Here is a 26692-nt window from a genome sequence, read left to right on the forward strand (position 1 = left end):
ATGCATATTAAACAGCAGGTGATATCAGATCACTAGTGCTTTTTTTTTTTGGAGGGGGAGACAGAGGGTAGAGTTAAAATCTGTAATTTTTATTAGAGCCTCAAAACTAATTACACATGTTAATGAGGAAGATGTTTGGTCACAAGGAAATGTGAGGTTAGAGTGTAATTTCGGCGCGCTCCCGGTTATCGCTTTGCCAGGAAGACTCGGGGAATGTTTAACATGCGGCACTCTAGTTTGGACCTTTTCTTGGCTCCGTGCCTCATGAGTGTAATTTGGATGAGTGCAGCTCGCTTGCCTTTGGGCTCATTAACAACAATATAAACAGTAATTACTGTGATCGCCTAATTAATTCATTTAAAAATGCTGCACGGCGTAAAAGGCATGAGCAAATCTTTTCGGGAGATAACAATTTTACGGAATCACTGTTGACACAATTAGTAATTTCATGTCCCAAAATACAGCCCAAATAATTAAAAACTTTTCTTTTTTTTTTGCACGTGTGTGTTTGTGTGTGTGTGTGTGTCGTGTCACGCATTTACTCCTTTATTATTCAGACCGCTCCCCAGTTTTCTCTCCCTTTTCTCTAAGCCTGCTTTCTGCGAGTTATCCCTCTCTGATCCCGTCTCTGTCTGCGTGGCGGCTCTGCGGTCCTGATAAATGTAATCCTCCCCTCTGGACACGTTCTTTTGTTTTTAGGCCATTTTCACGCTCCTCCTCTGATCACTAGGCTTTCTTTCTCACAGAATTCTCCGCCTTCGTTTGGTGGGTTTTGTTCTAGTGAAGAATTGTTATTTGGCCCTCGATCTACTTTTTTGAGGGGGTGGGGGTTGGACAGTTAATTGTGATTAACAGTAATTAAGACTGAGCAGAACAAAAAGTGGATTTGGACAATAGACAAAGTGACTGATTCAATATTTTATTTTTATTTTTTTTGCGTTTTCTCCTCCACACCACACCAGACAGAGACAGACCCCAAAACAATGTTTCAATTAAGTCTAACAATGAGTGGCACAGACAGTATGTTCCCTGATAACTGGCTGCTGCGGTTTCCACATGACAGATAAGATCAGTTCATATATAGGAAATACAATGCATATTTTCCAAAATCTATCATTCAGACATCCAGAGCTTTTAATAAAGCAACCACTGGTGCATAAGATGAGAAGCAGAATGTGAGAAGCATGTGACAGAGTGCTTTATGTTGGAGGCACAGTCCTCTGACCCTTCAAAACCCCAATTAGTATTCCTGCAGAATTTATTACCACGCCTGGCATCACTTGGTGTTGATTACCTCTCCGCTCATTAAAGTGAGAGTAGATTTATGGACAGATCCAACTGATGCAAGTGCATGAGTTGGAAAAATACTAGTCGCGGCGGTGATAAATCTCGATTGGGATCCAGTGGAGTTTGGCTGAGATTAATGATAGCCGTGATTTATTTACAGCTAAACAGAAGCAGAGGTTATGCGGGGTAACTTCCTGGAGACTCGTGAAATGTTAACAGTATCCGAGAGTCCACTGAAAAACTTTTCTTGCCTTTGTTTTAGATGTTTAAATTCGAAAAATATAATTTTCTTAATTTTTTTTTTGTGGTTATTATTTTGGTTAGTTGTAGCAAATATTGTAAAATGTAGAATTTCTGAGCTTTAGGTGTCTGACCAGCACTACACAGATGTATTTAGTTTACAGACGCCTGTAAGAAAAGCATTAAATGTTTGGATTTGAGAAGCTCGAAATAGCAAATAGTTGACTTTGATTTTTAGTTAAAAAATTCAGAAAACTATTGTAGATGTTTTGTCTTTCTCAAATTAAACAACACTTGTTTGTAGTATAATCAGTAATTCTGAAGAGAGAAAAAAAGTAACCTCTTGCAAAGAGCAGTATCTTTTGTGGCTAAAATGATCTGAATCGCAGGGTTTTATTTTGGCGCCTTTTCTAAGGTAAAGAGAGACACAGGACCACATGGATATGGAGTGCAGCACTTGATCGCCACCTGGTGGTGCATCTTTGTATAAACCTCAGCTCACTGTTGGTTAACAAACGGAAGAACTGAACTGACTGTGGCTCCAGATAACACGGCCCCTGTCATTTGTAGGCGTTCTGTTCAAGCAAACAGGTAAACCAGCACTGTTGGACCCCGCGTTTGGTTCCACACTGATGCTCTTCTGCTTGGGTGACCGAATACTGCAGAAACCTACACTAAACATACTAAAAACCCTTTAAGTAACAGCAAAGAGTCAGCTTCTGTTTTCTTAGGAGAAGAGCTTGTTTCTTTTTTTTTTGGGGGGGGGGGGGGGGGGGGGTTCATGTGTCGTTGGTATTTTTGTTGTTCTTTTTCTTTGAAAGTCAGTAGAGGGAAGAAATTGTTTAATGTCATCAGTGGTCAAGGTTATGTTTTGTTTTTAGGCACCCGGGTGTTTTGCCCCCATTGCTTTTGTTTTTGCTGATGCTTCCCAGGAGGCGGTATATCATTTTGTTTCTCCTGGTGTTTTTTTGTTTGATTGTTTGTTTGTTTGTTTGTTTGTTTGTTTGTTTGTCTTTAGTTATTGTTAGTCCTTATTTGTTGGTTGTTGTTAAGAAACGGACAGAGAACTGACAGTATGATTATTCCAGTTGTATATTTGTTAATGTTTCTATCCATCCAAAATATGAATAAAAAAAGAAAAAGAAGAGCTTGTTTCCAGCTGTTCTGACTTCATTAGCTTTACTAATTTCATATCATTTTACTGAAACATCACAGTAGTCCTAGCATGCTGTGCAGCTGTATTTTGAAATGATGAAATAGTAAATGATATGGTTCTTATATAGCATGTTTCTATTCTACTGGAGCACTCGGAGTGCTTTATACAACATGCCTCATTCACAAAAGCACCTTTTTTCCCTAAGTGCTTTCTCTCTAACATTCACACTATGATGAATGCACCAGGAAGCAACTTAGGGTTCAATATCTTGTCCAGGGATACTCTCTGACATGCAGACTGGAGCAACCAGGGATCCAACCAGCAACCTTCCAATTAGCAGCTCACCTGCTCTACCTCCTGAGTTCAAAAGCATAAGTATAACTCACTCTTTGGGGCTGCTTAAGTAAAGGTTATTCATCCATGATCTTCACTGACACTCCTGCACCAACCAAATGTTCAAGTATTGATGGGATAGTCTTCCTATTAAATGAGAATAGACAACAAAAAATTATTTTGTTGGTGTGGATGTGCTGGGGTTTTAGGATGTGTACATATGTGTTAAAATAAATAAATACATTTTGTATTTGTAAGTATTTACTCAACTTCTTTAGTCAGGTATAAGTGAAAAAGCACAGGCTCTGAAATGTGCTTAAAGAAGGTCAAAAGTAGTAGTGTTCTCTGTGAAAAGCTAACTGAAAGCCATGCTAGATTAATATACTACTAATAATAATATCATGACCAGGTTTGACTTTGCTTCTACACCTAAGAAGAAGAATAAGTGCAGGCAGGTGTTAAAGTGGGATTGAGCAGGTGGAAGAAGCTGAAGATCAGTTAGTGGCTGATCAGTGCTGAGGTTTACTGCTCTTGGAGTGGTTTTACACAACTGTATTCAACTAGATTTAACCCATGAGTTCACACGCTATTTAGCTGATTTCCATTCCCCACTAGGCCACGCTGTTGGTATGAATGCAGAATTCAGTGGTTGAATCTCTGTATCATCAGCTTAAATTCAAATTCATCTCTGCTACACTTGATGTAATCTAACTAACCAGGAACACCGCAGCCGCTCTACTCCACTCCAACACATTGCTTTGATTTCTTCACAGTACGACTAAGTTAAACTGTTTATCCTGCTCTAAAGTACTGAGTGTTTGCATGCAACCTTTGAATGACACAAGGTTGCATGCATCAGTTTTGTTTTGAAGGACGTTACGCAATATGAAAAATCACATCAGATACAGATCTGGTATGAGGACACTTTACATTTTAACAAAGCCCATTGAGCCTTTAAATGAAACCTCTCTTCTTCTTCTTCTTCTTCTTCTTCTTCTTCTTCTTCTTCTTCTTCATCTTCTTCTTCTTCTTCTATCCAGTTCTGTCTTACATCTTATTTCATCTCTGTTTGAAGCTTTTTTCCCAAACACTTAAGTACAGATACCTGAAAACTGTAATAAACTAGAGTGACAACGTACTTAGAAGTAAATTAGATAAATCTGTTACAATACATTATTTTTTCTCAAGAGATCAATATTTTTAGTGCATGATCCGAAGATATTTTTATTTGTATTTTTTTTTTTTTTTTTTTCAATTTATTTGAGTTAGGAACACAGTCATGCCAAAAATGATCGTCTGCCAAAATGAGATTTCTGGTATTTATCAAAAAAAATGATTGCAGGAATTTAAACTGATATAAATGACTTATTGGACTATAATCTGTCAAAAATATGTCAAACATATTGCTCATGAATGATATCATTTTGAGGCAGAAAGAACATTCCTGCCACAAGGTAGAAGTTGCAATCTGTTTTCGCAAAGTGACTTTTGTACATCTGAGTAAAAAGTCTTATTGACATTAAAAATGTCTTTTTAAGCGAGATCTGGCAAAGAAGGCATCAAAAACAGAGACAAATCCAACATGGCAGTCATATAAACACAACAAGGGACCAAAAAGTACTATAATGATTGTTAGGTCAGTACAATAACGCAGTCACAAAAAAAACTTGCAGAACTGGTGATGTCTTTATTTTATATATTACCCTTCATATATCCTATTTACTACAGTCTACTTACCAATATAAGTAAATGTATTAAACGTTAAAACACACAGAGGGAGAGAGAGAGAGAAAGAGAGAAACATCGAAAATGACTTCTTGGCGACACCACCAAAAAAAGCCCTATTGTCTAGTTGTCCACTAGATGGCGCCAGAGTCAAGTACAAAGTCATTACAATGTAATTTGATTCGCGGTGGCTAAAGCGGAAAAAAACAACAGAGGTCCCACTCCGCTCTTTTTCTTGGTACCGCAAAATTTGCACAGACACGCCAAAGAAAATGTGTTTTGTTTGAAAAAAACAAAAAATGATTTATTTAGTTTCTAATGATTACATTCACACTTTAATGCAGGGAAATGCCTCGCAATAGACCATTTGTATAACCGTTTCCCTCTCCTGGGCAGCACATCTTTTCTATGCTATCTTTGCTCTGACTCCGCGCTCGCTGACACTTGTTGGGGGCTACATGTGTTCCTGTGTCTGAGCGGTTTGGGCTCTCAGGTTAGCCGGCAGACGAAGAGGCCACCCCCGGGTGTACTTCTGTTGTAACATAGTGGTGAGTGACCGCTGTGAAGTTGTTTGTCCCTATCTGATAGCATGTGTAGCTCTTTTGTTTCCTCGCAAATGGCTGTGGTAAATGACTGCCGAGCACAAACATAAAGCGACTCACTCGTGTGGTCTACGGCGGTCTACTTTTTGCTGTTGTGCTGCAGGTTTGCTCAGCACGTACACGCGTCCTGTATCCGAGCACAGCTGGGTAATGTGAGGTTTTAATAGCAGAAACTAACGTAACTCATCTGTTATTACATTTGTCCTTTCTGGCCTGTTAACATTAGTTAGCATACTGTCCCGATTTGCTCGTGTTTACAGGCTGTAGGCGGATTCAAACTCGGACTGTTTGCTTGGAGAAAGAAAGCTCAGGAGGATTTAAGCTGAATTGAGTTTGTGTTTGTTGGCGATCAGGCTTTGAAAACCTTCACTTAGCATCACAACTCTGTCCTAAAGGAGTCTTAAGCTGTGATTTGAAGGGGGGGGGCAGGCATCGCCTCCTGCTTTACTCGGGCCCATGATCATTTCATTACATATGAACTGAAGTTGAGTGTGGATGTACACGCCCACATTTCTCTGCCTTGGAGAGATTTTTCCTGGTGACCGAGATACAGCCGGCTGCTTATCACACAGGTGAAGAGTAAACAAACCTTAACTCTGTTTAGTCTGTATGCATCACACATCTCTGATGACAGGCACCGCCGATAAATCAGCCGTGCTCATTCAGACATATTATATCAGATCTGAACGCCAGGCTTTAAAAAGGGACCGCAGGAGTGACAGACATAGCAAACTGCCCCTAAGAACAGGCACCATCATCTGAGTTTGACCACCAGAGAGCACTGACAAGCTGGGGTTTTGTGTTAAGAGTGAAAAACGCTTTATTTATTTATTTATTTTATTTTTTTCCCTATCTAGAAACGTAGCCTGTAGTAGTATTTATTATTATTTCCTAAGTCTGAACATAGTGAAGAAACAGAGTAAAGAAGTCTTTCTGATGTATTGGATCATTTTGAATTCCCTTCTGGTGTTGTATGAAAATATGACAGCAGTAAAAAGTAGAAAAAAATGTTTTTTTAGATACATGTAACTTGTGGAGCTGGTGTCCTTCGTATGTTTTGGTGGTTCAGATTATTAACTAAAAGTAAAGTCTCCAACATCAACTACAGTGTTGATAGAGGTGTTTACTATTCTTAGATGATCTTTTTGCCTCAACAGTCCACAGCCCTGGTAGGTGCAGATCTATCACAAGGACACCATCTGTCTTTAGTTTTGTGTGTTGAGAGACATCCGAGAAAGGAGGCGCATCGTTAGACTGCGGGAGAAGTTTTTATGAAGAAAGACGTGCCCTCTGGTCAGGCCTGGAATATTTGAAGATAAATATGAGGATGCTTTAACAGTATAAGACTCAAGTGTAAGTGATCTTTCTGTTTTTTATATGACAGCACGTGATGAAGCGCACGACTTGCTCAAAGTGAAAATATATATACTGGAGATATGGGGCAGTGGTGATGCTCATATTAACTATCGACAAAGTTTCAAATAACGAGTCTGTAAGCCTAAAAGTAATTCCTGCAGACTGCTGTACACTCTTTGAGACACTGTGTGTGATGACAGTTGAGAGTGGACCTGTTGATACAGTCCTCTCATGCACACAGCGCCCATCCACCTTTTGCTCAAATTCGTCGTTTGAGAGGTGCAGCCAATCACAAGAATGCTGGGTGGCTTTGAAGGGAGAGAAGGTAAAACTAATTGTTTTAGACAGCGGTGATTTTGAACTGTGAATATTGTAAAGCTGCTCTGGTTGAGTCCAATAGTACACAAATAGTGTTGAAGATGAGCATAATAGGTCTCCTTTGTATTTTTCTTAGGATTGTGCAGTGTTTAGTCCGCAGCGTCTTCTGTTTTAGTGGGCAACGCACCGCATGGTTCTTTGTAGTATGTGTATGAATGGGTACAGTGTAAAGTTCTCTGGTTCAAAGTGTTACAATGTACAATAGTGAAAATGGCAACTTGCAACTGAGCAGCTTTAATCGAGTGAAGTCTATGACAAGAGTCAGTACAGGCAGCGCTGCAGTCAAACCAGTTCTCACACTTGTGTATGACTAAATCATTAACTCACATGCACTCTAACAAACAAAGAATAGTACATCTATGGTTACAGACTTCATGCTTGCATGTTGAATACGCTACATTCACTTCTGAATTGAACATGATTTATTGTGATAGAAAAATTCATGTATTCTGCGATTAGACTTCGATGACCCATCGTGGCAGCACGAAATCCCACTAGTGATAGGATTTAGGACAGGACCCACCCCCCAGAGTCTAGGTGCTGCTGGTGGTGAAGATGAAGACTGAGGCTTTGATGGAGCTCTGGCTGAGGTGTCAGTGAGGTGGAGATGGAGAGGAGGTGGGTTGCATGCAAAGTGGAGGCTGATTGGCTCAAAGGAGGCAGACAAGGAAATGATTGGACTAGAGTAATGAAGACTGTACTGAGATTGAAAGCGTGGGAAAGTGGTAGTGAAGTAAAGAGCAGAAAAGCAGCTTAACACCCAGGAAAGCAGGCAGATGACTGATTACAGATCTTCCTAATAGAACTCACACATAAGCTTCATATAAACAGCTGCTGTTTCACTGGTAGAGTCGTCCTGCTATTAAATTGAATTTAAAAAAGTTATATTTTCTATGTCTTTCCTCAGGTGCTGGTAACTTTCAGATTAAGTTATTGGTGGATAAGGACTACCAGCATAAATTCATCTATCAGAAGTTGTGACCCAGCTGCGTGGAAAGAAAGCTCACCTTGGTGAGTGGCATCCTTTTCATTACTTACCTGATTTGGGTTCAAAGTGATTGACAGTGTTGTCTCAGAGCTTTGGCTGGAATGTGTTTCCGGCCACTGTCCAAAGAAATGCATACGAGGCTGACTACGTATGAATTTCTAGGGAGCACAAGCACATTATAAGCCCAAAAAGAACAAACACTTGATGTTTCATAGGATCCAACCCCCCCATAAGAAGATCCCCCGCCTCTCTGAATTGGATAAGCGGAAGAAAACGAATGACGTCATACCAAAACAAGCAACACGGGGTCTCCACAGCTGGTAGCACCAGTGTGGTAGCTTCATGGTGGACACCATTCCTCCCCTAAGAGGAGGGTATTCGAACTCAAATCGCCCTTTTACTAGAAAACCAACAAAGACTCAATGCCACACTTGTCTTACCAAGTTAATGGTTGTAGTGTTGCTTTTATATATGTGTTGTAAAAAAGATTTGCTAGAAACAATTCAAACAGTCTGCTGCAGCACTGTTCTTCTCACGCTGCTATTTTGATCGTTGATTATTTTTTCACACCTGTTTCCCTCTGTGGTGAAGGAGGTGTCTCTTTCCTGTTCTAGACAACTTTTCAGCCAATCGGCGTTTGACCGTCGCACAACATCGTCTACGCTTGGCTGCATATTGTTGGGGGTTTTGGAGGACTGCATACAAACGCATCTCAGTGGGTTGCATACCAAAGTCCTTCGCTCTGTGTAGTGAAAGGGACACAAGCACTGTACCACAAGCTCTGCTTATAGCTGTGGTATTGCATTTGTTTTTTTAAATGGGTAAGAGAGAAATGTTGCAAGAAACATAATGAGACAACATGATAGTTTTTGTTATAACTTTACAGTGCTCTTGCAGAGATGTGATCACAGTTTCCTGATAGTAGGGTTGACTGAAAACTGACCACTGTCAAAGCGAGCAGGTGGACTGCTGTTCAAAGCTTCCTGCCACAGCAGATCCACAGTGATGCTCCTCTGTCCAGGTCATTGAATTAAATACTGCAGCCAACGTTGTTGTGAATTGATTTGCTTTTGTAATTCTATATAATTTTAGTGAAATAATATGAAATTATTGTGCTGTGCAGCTGTATTCTGACATTATAAGCATATCAAACACTTACTTGACTAAATTGGGTTTGTAGAAAGTCATGCCCACACCTCTTGGTTGCCTGGAGTGTCCTTAAAGGCCAATCATCCATGTTTGAGTGATTTACAAATGAAAACATGTCGAAGCAGAAAGTTCACTGGTAAATTTTGAATGGCGCTTCAGTTAGGGATATATTATTTCATATTATTTTTAAGTTTGCTGTGCTTGTGTGTAACTGAGCAGTGATTCAGGCAGCTCCTTTTTCCAACAGTGTCTTTTTTTAAAGCTGGCAAAACCTCATCATTTATACTATCAGTTAAAGAGGGTCCAGCTTCATAAGGAGAAAGAATAGTAGACCCTCATCGACAGCCTCCTACCCCAACCAAATGTTCAAGCATTGATAGGATCTGTTTATTGAATAAGATATGGACAGGCAAAGACAGATCTACATCTATATCCTATTGTTTTATTGTACTTTCATATAGTGACAGCTCGCGTCTGTTAGTAGAAAACCGTTGAGCAGCACCGTGGTTGACAGTGTGGTCTCAGAGCATGCAGTGTAACCCATTTCCCATGCTAGGTTTACTGGGTGTTGGTATGAATTTCTGTTAAGTGTTTGCACTATAACAGAAAGTTCATGAGACGAAAGCACCCTGTAAACCCAAAGGCTGTTAAAAGATGATGAATATCAAAACAAAAGGGAATGGAGCCCTAGACTAACTTTTCCACCAGCAATAGTGTTAACAGCGCTCATGGTTGGGCCACAGCCACTTTTTTGTACAATATTAATTCATGACCCAACATGCTGGTGCCTTGTAATAACTTTAGTGCAACTTACAGTGTATAGGCAACATTGTCTGTACACACAGCAACATAGCATTGGCACAATGGGAACATTGTGCCAATTCGGTTGCATGTACTGCACTTCACTGCCTAGTCACTCCCTGCTTGCACTTTCATTATCAGTGGTGTCTGAGTTGGAACCTCTCGTTGGCTGTTCCTCCCCCCTCTTACTTGTCATTTTTATTTTTAAGATACAGTAAAAAAAAAAAGTGATGTATTTTTTGTATTTGGCAGTTGATCACACACAAATTAAAATCATATACACATTACTAGAAATAAAAAAAAAATATGTATGTAGCATGCAGGATGAGAAGAGTAGACGTGCTCTCTGTGATGGGCAACTGACATGTAGAAATCCAGCCAGCTATGACAGCATGGTAACACTTGTGAGCTGGTCGTTTGATTTTCTTTGGCTCGTTTTCTCTAACACGATGAGCACAGTGTGGGAAACAATGTCTGTGCTTGTCCTTCGGTTTTCCCAGGAGGGATAGCTAGGATTGTTAGCATTCCTCATTTAAACCAAGGATGCAGCTACACTGCAGCTTAATACTGCTGTCAGGATGTAAACAGGTCAAATTACAGGCGGGAAGCTCATTTATAAATATTGAGATCACAAGGGCTGGAACACTTTTGAGTGCAGTATTATGCAAGTCGCTGATTTACAACCCAGATCACTGCAGTCACATGCCAAGAAACCTAAAGACTGAAGCTAAAACAGTGTATCCACGATGTCCCGTGAAGAAGAAATGTCAAGACACATGCTTCATCAAATATGCTTGAGGCAGCACAGCACCTGCACACAATATCCCAGCATCCAAGTTCACCCCTCTTCACACAGAGCTCTGCAGTTGTTCTCCCGTGGCTGCGCTCTGCTCCACATGAGTGCGGCTGGGATCAAACTTGATCATTCCGACTCTGCTTTATGGTTCGCACAGACGCGGTGGTGACAAGAGAGAACACGATGTGCCGTCCGCTGGTGTCAGGTGAAGCTCTGCGCCCTGCACCCTACCCATGCGTTCACAGGTGGAGTCTAGTGTTTGTTTAATACTTAAAAAAAAACTCTGTTGTTCCTGTTCTTCGTATTTAGGATGTCACATTTAGATTTCTAGCTGCAGTGACTCACAGAGATGGCAGTGTGATGCAAACCGAAACCTAATTTTACAAGAACCCTCTGAGAGATCTTTGACTGATGTTACTGCCTCAACATGCAAGCCAGACCTTTTTATTACAGCCCCTGTGTCATCACAGGCTGAATGGATCTGCTTCTGGTTTTCACTGTGGCACAAAGCGAATGAAGATTGTTGTAACAGTAAAAACAACAATAAATCCATCTTTATCTTTGCCATTCCCTGCGAATAAAGATGTGCATGAGGCAGATGAATTAAATCTGTTAACAGCTGAAATGAAGCACGGAAAACAGCTCGGTGATTTATTATAATTATTTAATACCACGCAGTCTTATGCTCTGCATACATAGCACAACATGGAAACTAGGTGTTGCTCACAGTGAACCGAGTGCTGATGTTTGTGAATGAATACCAAAACGTACCCATTTGTGGTAACACTGTGACATTCATGTAGAAGTACACCAATATAGAAACAGGAACTGCATGACAAACGTAATGAAATGAGTTTCATTAAAGGATCCTTCATCCACTGAGGTCTTGATTTGTGTCAGATAATCAAACCACCACTCTAATGGACACAATTAAGCGTTTGGGTACAGGAGTTCACATCATCTTAAGATTTTGACGTGAAAACGCATCTGTTGCCATGTTACAGAAAGCAGTTAAAGCAGCCTTTTATGTTTCGAGAGGTTACGAGAATGAAAGGCGCCCGACGTCTCTCTCTCGTGCGTGTCACAGAGTAATTTTGTGTGTCAGAGATGACAGCGCTGACACCTGGCCTCCCAATTGGTTCGATGCGGATCTCTGACCTGTGAGTCATCGCGGCGCTGCGCTGAGTGCCTGTCTGTTGTGTTAGATCATAAGCACTGTTGGCATTAAACGTAATAATAGATTTTAGCGAAATTGAGAGTGTGAAATGGTTTACTATAATAGAGCCGCAGTCTCTCAAACATACTTACTGTAAGTGTATATGCTGATTTCAGACTGTTGTATTAAAGCGGGGCAGAGGGAGATTGTTTGCCTTTGCGACATGACATAGCACTTTACAGTTTAATCCTCTTGGCAGACACAAATAACTGTTAATTTAATTGTTTGGCGAGTGGAGGTATGAGGATATGCACGGTGTCCTTCAGAAAGCTACATCCCTCTGTGTCTGGCGTTGAAATGTCAGCTGGACACACCAGCTGTCTGTTATATTTAACCTCTCTGCTCTGTGTGTCTGTCAGTCTGCCATAACTTCTCTCTGTTAGCTAGAGATGACCAATTGCCAGCGTCTTAGCAGTGTTGTGATGGGCTTCACAAGATCCTACATAAAAACATTTTCATGTCAAAATGACAAAAAAAAAGATTTCATTTGTCCCTTTATAGCTCATGTAAAGCAGCTTTTTGTTTTAAATATTGGTAGTCATGATCTTTACAGTATTGTGTGCAAAAGTCTATAAAAATCTACATTTTGCTTCCAAGGAGCCAGACTTTTGCCAGTTTTTTGAAGTGGCTTTCAACAATAATTCCCCGGGCTTTGTGAAGTTTTTCTTTGGACATCAGCTGCTTTTTCACTCATTTTCAGCCCTTATTGGGGAGCTTTTTGTCAAAAAAATTCCCTTACTGTTAAAGTCAAAACAATTACTTCCAAATTGTTGGTGTTAAAAGTGGTTCTAGATACTGTTAAATCACAGGGTGCACATTTTTTTTGCATACTAGGTCTGCGTCTTAGCTAGGGATGGGTATTGATAAGATTTTCACGATTCTGATTCCATTTTCGATTCTGTTTAACGATTCGATTCTTTATCGATTCTTTTTAAAAAAGGAGAACACTAAGGTTGATTAGCTTAGAACTTTGTTTTATATCTTCTCTTTGAACGAGATAGAAATTTAGGAGTAACATGGCCTTACAAACCCAGCAGTGAGATCTTAAGAGATCCAGCCTACGGCTCTTCAATGGGGTGTCACAGGGTCCCCAGGAAAAAAATTGTAAATGTAAAATAATAAAATAAATATTCTTCTGTAGCAATAACAAAGTATAACATAAATTATTCTGTAGCAATTACACAAGAATATCCAGTAATGTCCCTGCCTGCAATTAAACACATTCACTTACCGAAAATCATCTGCTGTGGCAAATGGGTGCAAACCTTTGACCACAAACTTAGTCACTGCTCGGTGACATTCGTCTATCCTGGCCTGAAAGAAGACGCTAACGGTAGACTGCAGCGAGAACTGCCAACATCTGAGCCAGACTGACTCTGTCTCTCTCATCATGGTCACCTAAATGCACAGTAATGGCAGGTTTTGTAATAAGGCAGATCGCGCTAACATAATATGCACTGTTAGTTGATTATTTACCTGCCGCATTAACGGGAGAGGACGTGCAAACGTTACCGCTGCTGCTGGGTTGAGATTCACGAGTCCGGAGCGGAATTAAAAACACGACATTCATTTAAGGTCATCGCGTGTTTTGTGAGCAAATGCTTTTGCATATTCGTAGTGTTTCCTCCCTTAAATGAAATATCTACTTTGCAAGTATTGCAAGTTGCCCTGTTGTCATCTGTTCTCGTAAAGTATAACCAAACTTTTGAGCGTTTGAGCCGCTTAGGCGCCGTGTTTCCTGCCAGGTAAATGACGCTCCGCAATGTGGTGACGTCATTCGGGACGACTGGAATCGATAAGGGAATCATTTGCAAAAATGGCAAACAATTCCAAGGAATTGAAACAGTGGGAACCGGTTCTCAACAAGAACCGGTTTTCGATACCCATCCCTAGTCTTAGCTTTGTTTTCTTATTTCCTGATATGTAGCACCTTTGAACTGCAAAAGGGTGTACTTTGTTTTTCACAACTCTACGTCTATGACCTGCCTAAGTAAGGTGTATGTAGGAAGCACTGAATATTACATAGGTGAAACTACACAAAGCTAAACCAAGACCATTGACAGGCATCCACACCGGTGATGCTAAAAAGCAAGATAAGAGTCAGGCAGTTACTGACAGCTGAACTCCTAAAAACTGTACGTGCTACTGTAACACTTTAGCAGCCACAAAGTTACACCGCAGTGCTGAGGCCAGGCAGATTGTCAGAAGTGATGGCATCACTGAGAGGACTTGCTAAGCCTCACTGACAGGCTTTGGCTTCACACTCTGACTGGCCAGGAGTCAATGGGCATGCCCTGAATTAGTGCAGGGCTTTCCCACCATCGAGACTGCTGTGGTGGCTGGAAGGCCTGTCACTGGCAGACACGTGTGAAGATCAGGGTATGTGCCTTATAGTTAGAGGGATTTGTAGCGACTATAGTGGACTATAGAGAATGAGATTATGCTCCATTTTCTAACGCACACATTTGTGCATGTGCTACAATCAAAAACTGTCTGCTGAAATAAAGACATTTAAAGGGAACTGGTGTGTCATTGTCCTGGCTTCCTCCCCTCAGCTGGTCACAGCTGATGGCTATGCCTCCCTGAGCCTGGCTCTGCTGGAGGTTTCTTCCTGTTAAAAGGAGTTTTTCCTTTCTACTGTCACCAAGTGCTTGTTCGTGTGCGGTTGTGTCATTATTGAGGCTTTCTCTGTATTATTGTAGGGTCTGTAAATTACAATATAAAGCACCTTGCGGTGACTGTTGTGATTTGGTGGTGTATGAATAAAATAAAATAGCACTGAATTGAGTGAAATATTTTTTTCATTTTGCTTAGTTTGCCTGTGTTTATGAGGTTGTCTAAGGGTTGAATGATGCTTAAGAAGGCATAGTAACACTTAAGGAAATCTTGTGAAAAACTACTGGAGGAAAACTGAACCACACAAAAAACAAAAGGTCAGAACTCAGCAGTATTATTTTTATTATTTCTAATTACCCTAAAATGAATTTAGAAAGTTTTGTAACTAGTACAGGTGAATAAACCACACATCCACACACATGTGTAGCCCACATTCTCTTTATATAATGCTCCAGTTTGCCACCCAGCATGCAGCAGAGGAGAAGTAGGATGAAAGATTGCCGGAGCGACAGTTATATGAGGTAAACGTTCACGAGTGGGCTGCAAATCATGACAGCCGGTCTGCTGCGAGTATGGGAGGGTGAGAGGAAGAGTGAATAAGAGGAGGGGGTTACATGTGGGAGTGTACCACATCGAATATGGTAGGGAGACAACACGTTGCAGCCGCAGCCCAGTTTTATTGAGCAGATGAGCGAATGAGCAAGCAAGCGTGTCTCGTCCAGACACCCACACTGCCTGGGCTGGTGTCCTAGGAGATTAGCAATACATTGTTACGTCTTTCTCTGCATTATGTAGTTTTAAATGCCATTTTATTGTTTATTTTACATTCAGTCCTTAAAACCTTGTTTGCTACGCGGGGTTATTCCTGTTTAGCACACTTGCATCATGTTGTGTACCCACCACTGTTAGGGTGCAGGGCCAGCCTGTACGTGACGCCTGCTTGTGTAGGTAGGATCATTTAAAGATTTGAAGACAAAGCACAAAAAGTAAATGTTTAATTTGAACTTTGTCATTCAGAATGAGTACAACGGATCATTATAGAAGGTTTTAGAGACAGAAAATGCAAGTCATGTCCCTTAATACAACACTATGAGAAATCTATCCAGAACAGTGTCCCATATGACATCTCATCTGCACTATGGATTTGCTTTGGGGCCAGCAATTTGTAATTGATTTTCATAAAGTGCACCACTCACTGCCTGATTTCAATATGGCTGGGATCCCTGTGCCCACCAAACCACAACCACAGCCTGCCGCAGCTCAAAAGCACAAACAGCATGAGCTCAGCTTCACCACATTAAAATGAAGCAAAGCAGGTCAGATAAACATGCGCAAGTTCAATTCCATGCTTTTCTTGTTCAGCTGTCAGTGATGTTTGGTCATTTATAAGAATGCTTTATCCTCACAGATATATTAGAAAAGTATAGCTCGGGAGGATGCTTACTGCTAATAAAATATATTCCCTTGCAACATAGTCTTTCTGTTCATTAAACACAGTTGCTCGAATTTGATTTGAATACACACACAGAGGAGATTTCAGTGGCTGATCCCTATGACTGTTGTACTGATTACACCTGAATCTGCTCCTTTCCCTCACCTACCACATGCATAGAACATGTTGCCATGGTATCAGAGAAAGGCTGAGGTCTCGCTGTTGTCACATTTTGTTCAAAGACAACCTTAGCGCCCCACACTTATGTGTGTCTGTATCTAAATTATTTTACTTCCTTTGTGCCTCCTTTCCATGACTTTCCAGATGGAGAGCATGCACCTGCAGGTGTGTGTGTGTAAGTGTTCGTGTTTACATATCTTTGTGGGGACCAAACATTGGACATTTATTGTATTTGTGGGGACCAACAGCCCTTATGGGGACAAATCCCAGTCCCCACGAGTTTGAAAGCATTTTTCAGACTCAAAATGTGGTTTTAGTGTCAGGGTTACGGTTAGGTTCAGGCTAAGGGTTAGGATTATTCATTCATTTTTCATAGGGTAAGCGACTAGTTAAAGCATTATGTCAATTAGATGTCCCCACAAAGATATGAAAACACAGTGTGTGTGTGTGTGGGGGGGGGGGGGGGGGGGGGGGGGTTCTAAAAGCCACTCCCTCACAGGCTTTTAGAAACTGGAAAAAACAAAAAACAACTTCACAAAACTCAAAATGGATGAAATTAGAAAGCCACACTGCTATCTATAACGGTTAATGGCCCATTACGGTAAGCTCGTATTAGCCTGCTTAAATGGCTGAGTGATGATGTAATGACATTGAATACCATCTCCTGAAAACCAAAACTGGCCTTCGTCATGGATTTTTCATGCTATTATTAGTTTTGTTTCAGCGCTTTCCTCTTTTTCCCTGACTAACTTTGTTATTGAGCCAGAAGTTACATTCCATATACGGACATCAGACAGGCCAACTGCCAGGTCATTAATGTTTGTTTTAGTCACGAATGGTGTGTGAAATATGCTCAAGCCCTGGACAGCTACGTGCTACATATGTTTGTGTGTGCAAGAGAGCGGTCAAGCAAGAGTGAGAACGTGAGTGTGCGTAAACACTGGTGGCTCTGCTTTCACTCATAGGCCTATTAACATTGCTCTGAGCCAAACCAGAGCTCACAAAGCCAGGGCAAATAATGCCACATGATTCAAAGATGTCGGTGGATTGAAGGAATTGTTATGGGAATGTGGTTTGATGGATTGGCTGTTATCTGTATACAAATGTGTTCTCAGATCTTTATTTCTCTTTTCTCTCCCTGCTTACTGTTTGGTTGGACGGTGATGTGATAAAGTTATATTATTACATTATGCGTCTCTTTTTTCACAGAAAAGATCAGAGAAATGTTTTCTCTGACATCAGCAAGTCTATTTTGAGATGTTTATCGAGAAGCTCCCTAATATTATTACCCAACACTAAAAAGTGTTATCACATGATGTGCTATGTCTTTATTTGTCTTCCAAACTGCAAATCCTTCCCACTGAATAACTATTCTGGGAAAGCCACTGCAGCAACACTTCATGTTTGGAGTTACAGTTGGAGCTGTTACGGAGGCCCTTTCACTCGACTCCACTCGCGTAGAGCAATGATACTGTGCCGTCATCATCACTGAACGATAATTATTATTTTATTTTCTCATTAATCTCACTTTTATTTCCTGGTACAATCCCTATTATTGCCAAGTGAGGGATCAGATTTATTTTAATTCAGTGCAGATATTCCCCCCATTATAATTTGGATAAAGTATTAATATTGCAGTATATTGTGTTGGCTGCTTCTTACTCATATATACTGGTGGCAACGTATTTTGTTTTGGTCCCTATGCATTAGGAACACGTGAATAGAAGTTAAGTAAGTTGTTTGCAGGGACAGCAGGGGAAAATAATATACATTTACTGAAAGCATTTCTAAAATAAATAACGGCACACACAACCCAATTCCAAAAAATGTTTAAACATGTAAAAACACCATGTAAGGATTTGCAAATCTAAATCTAAATGGTACAATTTCTCTGTTTAAACAAATTTTTATAAGTTTTATATAATGTGATAACTTTTTTAGAATTAAGATTACAATCTTTTATATTACCATTATGAGCCAGAATCTGCAAACTTCAAGTATTATCAGCTCATATATCCAATTATGACCAACAGGTCAGCCTCCAATATGTCCAGTTATGATGCAGTACATTTCATGCATACACAACATAAACACAGTGGTGCAGGCACATAGTTCCACACACACTGATAGCAACAGGCGAAGACATTAATAACAACAAACCGAATCAGACACTTAAATCACTTTTACCTAGCTGAATGCAGACATGTTAAAAAAGCTAAATAAGACAAATCAGCTAAAGCTATCCAACACTCTCAAACGAACACAAGCCAACATCCGGCCTCATTTCAGTTGTTTAAGTGAGAAGATGATGTAACTTCATGTAGTTTTGGGAGAAATTATAAAATGTAACAAAAATTTTGCATTGAATAAAGATTCATTTTTTTTTTAATATGATGTCAGTTTTAGGTCTTACAAAGAACATTTGAATTGAAAAAATCAGCATTAGTATGTCACACTTAAAGCTAAAAAACATTCAAACCTCTTCTCCTAAACCAAGGTCAAGGCTCTAAAACACAAAAACCTGCATTAACAGGCTCATTACTTATTCTCAGCAGATTAGACATGAAACTCTATCATCTCCAGACAACTGACAACGAGCCAACAATAGCAACAGCTAGTTATTAGCTAACGTTACACCAGCTAATGTTAGGTTTGAGTATCCTAAAAATAACTTTTCCTTTGATAAATAGTTTGTTTATATTTTCACATCGTATCAGAGTTTATTTGTTAAGTGTCAGATTCCAACAACGTTAGATCCCCTTCAAAGAAAGCTTCACTAACTCCGGCTAACAGCAGCTAACAGAGGCTAAAAGCAGCTAACAGAGGCTAAAAGCAGCTAACAGTGGTACAAACAGTAGCGCGTAGCAACAGAAATATTCAGGATATGCTCAACAACTCACTCATATTACTGTCATCAGACGGAAGTGATATTCACTGAATCATCAACTTGTATCAGTAATAATTCAGTTGAGTGCAATCTGCAGTTTACTGGCGTTAAGCAGTGAGACTTTAAACACTGATAGATTAGGTTTTAAAACATTTATTTTCGAGAAATATTTATTCTAGATTTATAGAAAACACACACTCATCATCACCAATAATGCACTGTATCAGGTATCACAGAATAGATGTTTTGCAGTACTGTTGTCATTATGGGCACCTTATCATCATAGTTTCATATTGTGAGATTTCACTTCTCATTATTTTGTAAAATAAAGCCTGAAAAGCAGCCAATATAGCTTTATATTTTATACATGTCATTTGGTGAACCAGACTTTCTGCTATTCGGTTGCCATGTAGCTACAGTGACTGTGTACTGGGCTCTGAGCTCTGCCAAAACACAGGTGACCTGCAGCTCAATGTTTCCTGTGTAGATACAGATAGTTGGCTCATTCTGCTGCTGCTCTGCAAACACACAGCTAATGCTCAGCAAGTCATGGAGATTCAGTTATACTGTTTCAACATTTCTACATGACTGACAATAAAAACAATTTCTTTCTCCATAATTCATAAGGTAATGCAAAGCGCTAGTGTTCTGGCTATATGTGAGAAAAGAAAGGGAGCAAATCTGTGCGTCTGCGTAAAAAAAAGAAAAATTCTTCCTTTGTTGTGTAATGATGAATATGCTCTTTTGCTTCCACTGACACACAAACACCCTCTCACACACATGCAGAGTTGTCAATTTGCCTGCAGAGTTTGTGGCTACCTCACTGTGCTGTGCCAAAATTGTGTTGTTTGAGAAAGCCTGGGGAGAGAGGACAGGAACCTCAGGAGCTGTTCTGTTCCCTCAGCCGCTGCAACACGGAAGGTAGCTTTCCTCACACTTTCCCCTGCAGCCGCCCAACAGGAAAAAGCTTTAATGGCATCAGCTCTCATTGTTGAAGCTGAGACAAACACTTTGCGCTTGCAAAGAGAAGGTCATGCAGCTCGGTGTCCAAAAACGATGCCTGGAATTGAAGGGTAGTTATTATAAGATGGCTCATCTCTGTGGTAAAAAGGATAATAATGAACTGAAGTCCTGCATTGTCATTTTTTTTCAGTCTCCATTCACTCCTCATTGCACGTTGTACTCAGTCTTTGACGTCTTAAAAAAAGGATAATTTCTATTCTTTTCTCATTTTTCTTTTAATAATCTGGAGACTTAATGACAGTTTAGACAGATTGTTGATCAGCTTTCAAGTAATCAGCACACAGCTGGGCCTGTCCTTACTTTTAGATTTAGAAGGATTTGCTGTTCAAAAATAAGATTTCAGCTTTGGTATTTTTCCAGTTTTTTTCTCCTGCTCTGTTCTAAATATATCAGATCTAGTGACCAAGCTTAATTCCAATAATTCCAAGTTAATGTGACTATTTCCTTCTGAAATGTACAGTAGTTATATTAGATTTTTCCCCCAGAAAACGGGAGCTCTGCATAAACGAGCGCCTGCAAACCTCAACTAAAGCAAGAAAAGTGGGCCTGAATTTCTTCACAACAGTGTGAGACTGACAGAGTCCTACTAAAGATTACTTTGAGTTATTGAAGCTACAAGCTGCTGAATCATGGGATGCACTTGGTTTTCACCTGCACTCACATGAAAACCTTATTTTCACAAGAATATTGTACGGTAGTGTTGGTGTACAGATAATAAATCACATTAATGAATGGGTGTCGTGGTGGGCTAATAGGCTTCTGATGACTCTAACTATTTTCCCTGTTTTTTTGTTTGTCCGTTTTTTTGCAGATCTGACCAAGCCTGTGCTCTAAAATCAAGACGTTACCCTGTACGCTCAGAAGAAGACACTAAAGGTTAGCACAAAAAAACAAAACAGTAGCCACTGGTTTCTTTCCACATTAATATTATCACACCTGCAACATGAAAGGTAGTCCTTTAAAGAGTGATAAAGCAAACCAGGGTACACTGTGAACCTGTGGGGTAATCAGGAGGAACACATTGCTCACTCGTGTTTGTACCAACAATAACAGGCAAAGAACACCGTGGCACACTAAGCCGATTAAGCTTTATTAAACTAAATGCTTCAATGAGGTTTTCTGTTTTTAAAAAAACAAAAGTTTTCATAATTACTGAGCAATCTATTGTTTAGTTTTCAAAGTAGTGCTGAAAGTAGTGGCAGTTTGCGGCGCTTTCAGTCTTTTAAAATAAGATCTGATCATTTTGATTCTACGGTTCAAAGGCCAAGGAACATAATTCTAGGTGTAACCCTGATCATTTCTTATCAAGCCCTGTTGACTTGGGTCAAAAGGCCATAGTGAAAGCAGTGTAACTGAAAAAGCTAAGTGAAAGTACCATACACCGTACATAGTTTAGAGACATAGCCACCGGCATTTTCATCATCACGATTTAGCTGTTTTTAAACCTGTTGTGACAAGCGAGGGGTGGATCTGATTGTGAAAGTGAGGAATACAGCAAGTTTTTCTACAATCAAGGGAGTCGCCCATCTGCTCACCACTTCAAAGAATTCAGGTTTAAGACATGTCTGTGTTTTATACAGGCTATGATTACCACGTAGTATTTTCTGTGAGTACTTTTGGTACACAAGTCATCTTGTGTTTGACCATATTGAAAGCTTTTAATGTGAAACTGCAGCAGGTATTCTCAGTTGGGAGTAGAAGTAACCTAGTGTGTGTGTTTTTTTTCTTTCTGGGAACATTGACACAGATACCCACAAAATATATAAATGTTCCCGTACTAACACTTGTTGAAATGAGCTACATCATTTTAAAGAAGAGATTTCTCTTTCCGTTTCCTTTTGAAGATGGTTTGCTGCGTCCAGTCTGAATTGGTGAAATGTGGAGTTGTCACTCTGCGGCATGCATGAGCCCTGTTGTTTTTAGTCAGTGTTGATTCCCATGACTCCAAGATGAGCCAGAGGAAGCCCAGTGTGATTTCGACACAGTTCCCAGGCCCCCAGATCCCCCTCTGAACAAGGGCCGTTACACAGTCACACATACACACAGTTACTCATAAGACACGGACAAATATGTGCATGTGTGTGTGTTTTATGTTACTAACATTAAAAGAGATAAATGGACCGAGCGTCCTTTGGTCTTTGATGCACACATGTTCAGTCTTAGTTGTTAGCCACACACCCACACACACACATACACACAGACATGTCTCTCACAGTTACAGACAGCTGCAGCTTGTCCATATAAGAGGTCTACTGCAAAAAACAAGGACAGCCAGCAACTGCGCCTCTCCCACTCATGCTTGAGGTCACTTGGAGTCAGTGGAACCTCTTCCGCTTCCACTAATCTAAAATCTAAAGGGGAGGTGGGGTGTCACTGAATTTTGATTTCAGTTTACAGATAATATTTTATCAATGGAAGCAATCACAGTTAGCTGTTTTGGGCAGGAAAGCCATGTGAACTCTTTTCGTGTATCTAAATTGAAAGTTTAGATACGCACATGTGAGAATTAAATGGGAAAGTGGATAACACCCTGTGCACGCTGCAGTGCAATCAGTCTATTTACAGTGTTAGCTATTTTTCATCAACCCTTTTGTGTTTGTCCAAAGTTGGGAAAAAAAATCTGCGTGATTCACAGGAAGTTCTGGGTGAATAGAAATCAAAATCAAAATGCCAAAATATCTTCTGCTGCTTTGAGCTTCCTTCTTGAATTTGATCAAGTCTGACATTTGATTGGAGAGCTGCATCTATCTGTTCCCTTCTCCCCAGCAGGCAGTCATCAGTATGCCAACCCAGCGGCTCTATTTCTGTAAGACTGTTGCAGTTGTGGGAGTGTGTTTCTATGCTGGGTCTTTACATATGTATTCATTGTGTGCATGCTGGCTCTAAGTAATAGTGAGCAGGGGACCAGTGAGTGACTCATAGGAGAGGTGGTGATGTTGCTTTTTCTTGCTTCTGGCTCCCAACCTGCTGTGTTCTGATAAGAGAGAGACTGAGACAGTGGGCTCTGCTTAATCCTTCCTCTGCATCCAGCCTGCCATCTGCCATAGAAAACAATGGGATGGGACAGACTGGTCATCAGTCTTGTCTTCAGCTTTCTGAATCATTTAGGAAAGAGTGGGTTGTAATGCTATTGAGTAACTCTTGAGACACTTTGCCGATTGTATAACAAACCTTTCTTTCACTGAAAATTTCCCATTTCTTCACAGCCCACCTCTTTAGCTATAAATAGAATTAAATAAATCCATTCTGTAAGTAACAATCTTCTCATCCCTCTGGACTGTGAGGAAATATAGACACATTTGACTCATACACAATTAATATGATTAATGAATATGAGGAGAGAAGTACAGTCATTTTTCTGCTTCAGCTCAGATTAGAGTCTGTCGTGTGAACACAAATTGAGAGCTAGTTCCACTGCAGGGGAGCCCCATAGCTGAAGGGTCTGCCTCCCATTCAACTTCTGGAAACTCTAGGAGCCACAAGTGCTCTAGTTAGGCTTTAGTCACTTGGAGCAGGAAGCTGATTGGCAACCTCCGATCACTAGGGAAAGATACTGTGGCGGGGCATGACTTCCTACACAGCATCCGCAATCTTGCCCCGCCGATTTAAATATTGTACTGGGTCCTGTGTTTGTTGTTGTTGGTTGTTTGTTATGTTGAGCTGGCAGCGGCAGAGCTGCAGCTCTATGTGTGTCGTGAACGGCAACCTTGAGTTGTAATAAGGAGATGCTTGAAAGCATGAACGTGCAACTGGGCCAGCCGGGGAAGGAGCTGACCCAAATGGTGGCCGAGATGGTGGCCACACAGCAGAAGCAGGCGGCGGCGTTGCGGCGCCAGCAGGAAGAACTGGAGGACCTGGTTGAGCGCGAGTTTGGCAGCTCAGATCCAGTACTGGCCGACATCGCTGCCACCCCCACCGGCATCCCTCGAATGCATGGGAGTGGCCGATGTCCGAAACGTTCCGGCGCCCGTGCCGGCCACCAGGTTGCGACCAGCCAGGACACAGCCTGCCACCGCACCCATCCCCACTCCTCGGGTGGGAGCGGCTTGTACCCGGCTGGGGCTTGCGCCTGTTCCTGCTACCCGTAGGAGGGCCACGGAGCAACCACTGTGTTCACCAACAGCTCACCCACCTGCTCAGCCAGAGCCGGAGGTCAGCGCGCAGAGAGCACGGTGGGAACCTGCCAAGCCGTTGCTGGAGGAGGAGGCGGAGCGTGAGGGTCCGTGCCAGCCGGGTGAAGAGGAGGAGAAAGAGGAGGAGCTGCGCGGGGGTTCATGCCTCCTTGTGAAGGAGACGCACAAGGATCCACGCCTGACGGGGTGGAGGAGCTGGTCCAGCCGGGAGCGGCGGAGGAGGTGGAGCCCGAGGACCCCGTGCCAGGGGAGCCTGCTCGGCCGGAGGGCAAGGCGTGCGACAGCCGGCTGAGTCTGAGGGCGGCTGAGGGGGTTCGTGCCTCCTTGTGGATCCGCCTGAAGGCGGACGCACCAGCACGGCATCCGCAATCATGCCGCACCAACTTAAATCTTGTACTGGGTCCTGTGTTTGTTGTTGTTGGTTGTGTGTTATGTTGCGCTGGCAGCGGCAGAGCTGCAGCTCTATGTGTGTCGTGAATGGCAACCTTGAGTTCTAATAAAGAGATGCTTGAAAGCATGAACATGCACCCGGGTCTGCTGTGGGTTTGTTACAGATACGTATTCTCGGACCAGTTTGCGAACAGTTGCCAGCTATAACTGGGTGAATAGAGAGTGCCTTACACAAAACACTGTTGTAATTGCTATGGTTGCTTGCAGATTGCTAACCAAGTGGAAACTTGAAAAAGTGCAGTGTAAACCAGAAACGGAGACAGTTCACCTTCAAAGTAAAAGTTTCAGATGTTAAAAGATGTTGGTTTCAGTGGTATTGCACAACTTTTAGTTTGAAGCCGAACTGTCTCAGTTTCTATTTTCCATCAAACAGTTTCGCAACTGCTTAGCAAATGGTTGGCTAGTGTTTGCAGACAAGTCGATGTCTTCCATGCAGACCACAGGGAACTGCGCCAAATCTGCTACTGACCAAAGATGATAAAATCATATTATCTCTCTTTAGTTAGTACTCTCACTGTTGTCTATTGGATCAGATGAATGATTGACATGCAGTTTAAGCTGTTGAACGTTTCAGTTCTCATTTGGTTGGTTGCCATATTTTCATAGTTTCTACAGAATGGAAAGAAAAGAGAATTATAACCTTACTCTGGCTGTGATTACTGATACAGTATTTCCTTGTGATACCACTTGATTAGCCTAAATTAGTTAATACTTTTGTGTATTTGTAGTAGTTTATTACTTAGTGACATCTGAAATGAGCAAAATTAGACCTATTAATTGTAACATTTTTCTGTCTACATTTTCTGATACATTTATAGCCACTCTGACAACAATATGTTGAAACGTCTATTGCTCCCAATGTCTCATTCTTGGAAATTACAAATGAAAGAGTGACATGTTGTCCTCATAGTAATGTTAACGCAGGCTCACGCAGCAGCTAGCATGGCTATAACCACTTTCATTTGTTGCCTAGTGACACTGCTCTATTCCCAGTTTGCCTTTTCCCTGTGTGTTATCATCTGTATGTACTCACTTGTTCACTGTGTTCTACTGTCTGACTGTCAGTGTCCACATGTAGGGTCTGTTCCCAGTCCGATACCTGTCATCATATAAACAACGTCTGCAAAAGAAATAACAGCCTTAATGTGATGAATCATTTCAATGTTGCAGCTAATCAATCTCAAAGACATGTATTTATGTTTTTATCTCTTTTAAGTTCTTTTTAACTTTGTGCACAAATCATTTTCTCCTTCAACTGATGTTTTATATTAAATGAATATGCATTACCGTATGTGTTTTGTTGCACTGCACAGACCTCTGAGATGCTGTCGTCATGTGCTTTGGCAAACAGTGTGATATGTTGGATTAGCCTGTTCAGCGAGGCGCATCAGTCTGCCCTCCCCTTGTGTTGCAGTTACATAACACACAAGGAAGAGATTTGTTTTTGATTAGTGGTTCTACTGAGTGTGGTGAGATTTGTGAATTGAACGTATGGCAATAATGGAAAGCTATAAGAACAGCTTTGTGTATATACTTTATATGCCAGACTCCCTGACTCCAACTGCTATAGGGTGAAGGAGGATTTGCAGTCAAGTGACCTCCTTGCAGAATTCTTTTCGTTTTTTTACAGGTTATTTTTCCCAATGGGATTTTCTGCATGACTGCACATTTATATGGTTGGTGGTAGGCATGTGGATGTCTTCTGTCTCCTCTTAGGACAGTGCATTGTTACATTCATAACCATATGGTGTGTGGGAGATGAGTTCACTTCCCTCTCTGCCAGCCAGGTTTCTGCTGATTCCCATACGTGTGTGTTGCAGTTGGAAGCTGCACAGAAATGCAAGACTTGCAATTGTGCAATGCCACATTATCTGTAATCCCAATTAACAGTATCTGACATGCAGTGACAGAAATGCTTCATGCAAGCAGTTCTTGATAAGGGTG

General features: G+C 41.1%; 1 protein-coding gene across 1 annotated transcript in view; it reads left to right on the forward strand.

Annotated features, from left to right (window-relative positions):
- The first annotated feature begins 5183 nt into the window (after positions 1–5183).
- LOC102781671 (neurocalcin-delta A) overlaps positions 5184–26692 on the forward strand; it is a 65373-nt gene continuing 43864 nt past the window's right edge. The window contains exons 1-3 of the mRNA XM_087847943.1: positions 5184–5289; positions 7985–8088; positions 20977–21041. The gene's annotated coding sequence lies outside the window, so the exon portion shown is untranslated. The remainder of the gene's footprint in view (positions 5290–7984; positions 8089–20976; positions 21042–26692) is intronic.

This window comes from Neolamprologus brichardi, chromosome 11, assembly GCF_056152115.1.
Source record: "Neolamprologus brichardi isolate AB-2024 chromosome 11, ASM5615211v1, whole genome shotgun sequence".
Taxonomy (NCBI): Eukaryota; Metazoa; Chordata; class Actinopteri; order Cichliformes; family Cichlidae; genus Neolamprologus; species Neolamprologus brichardi.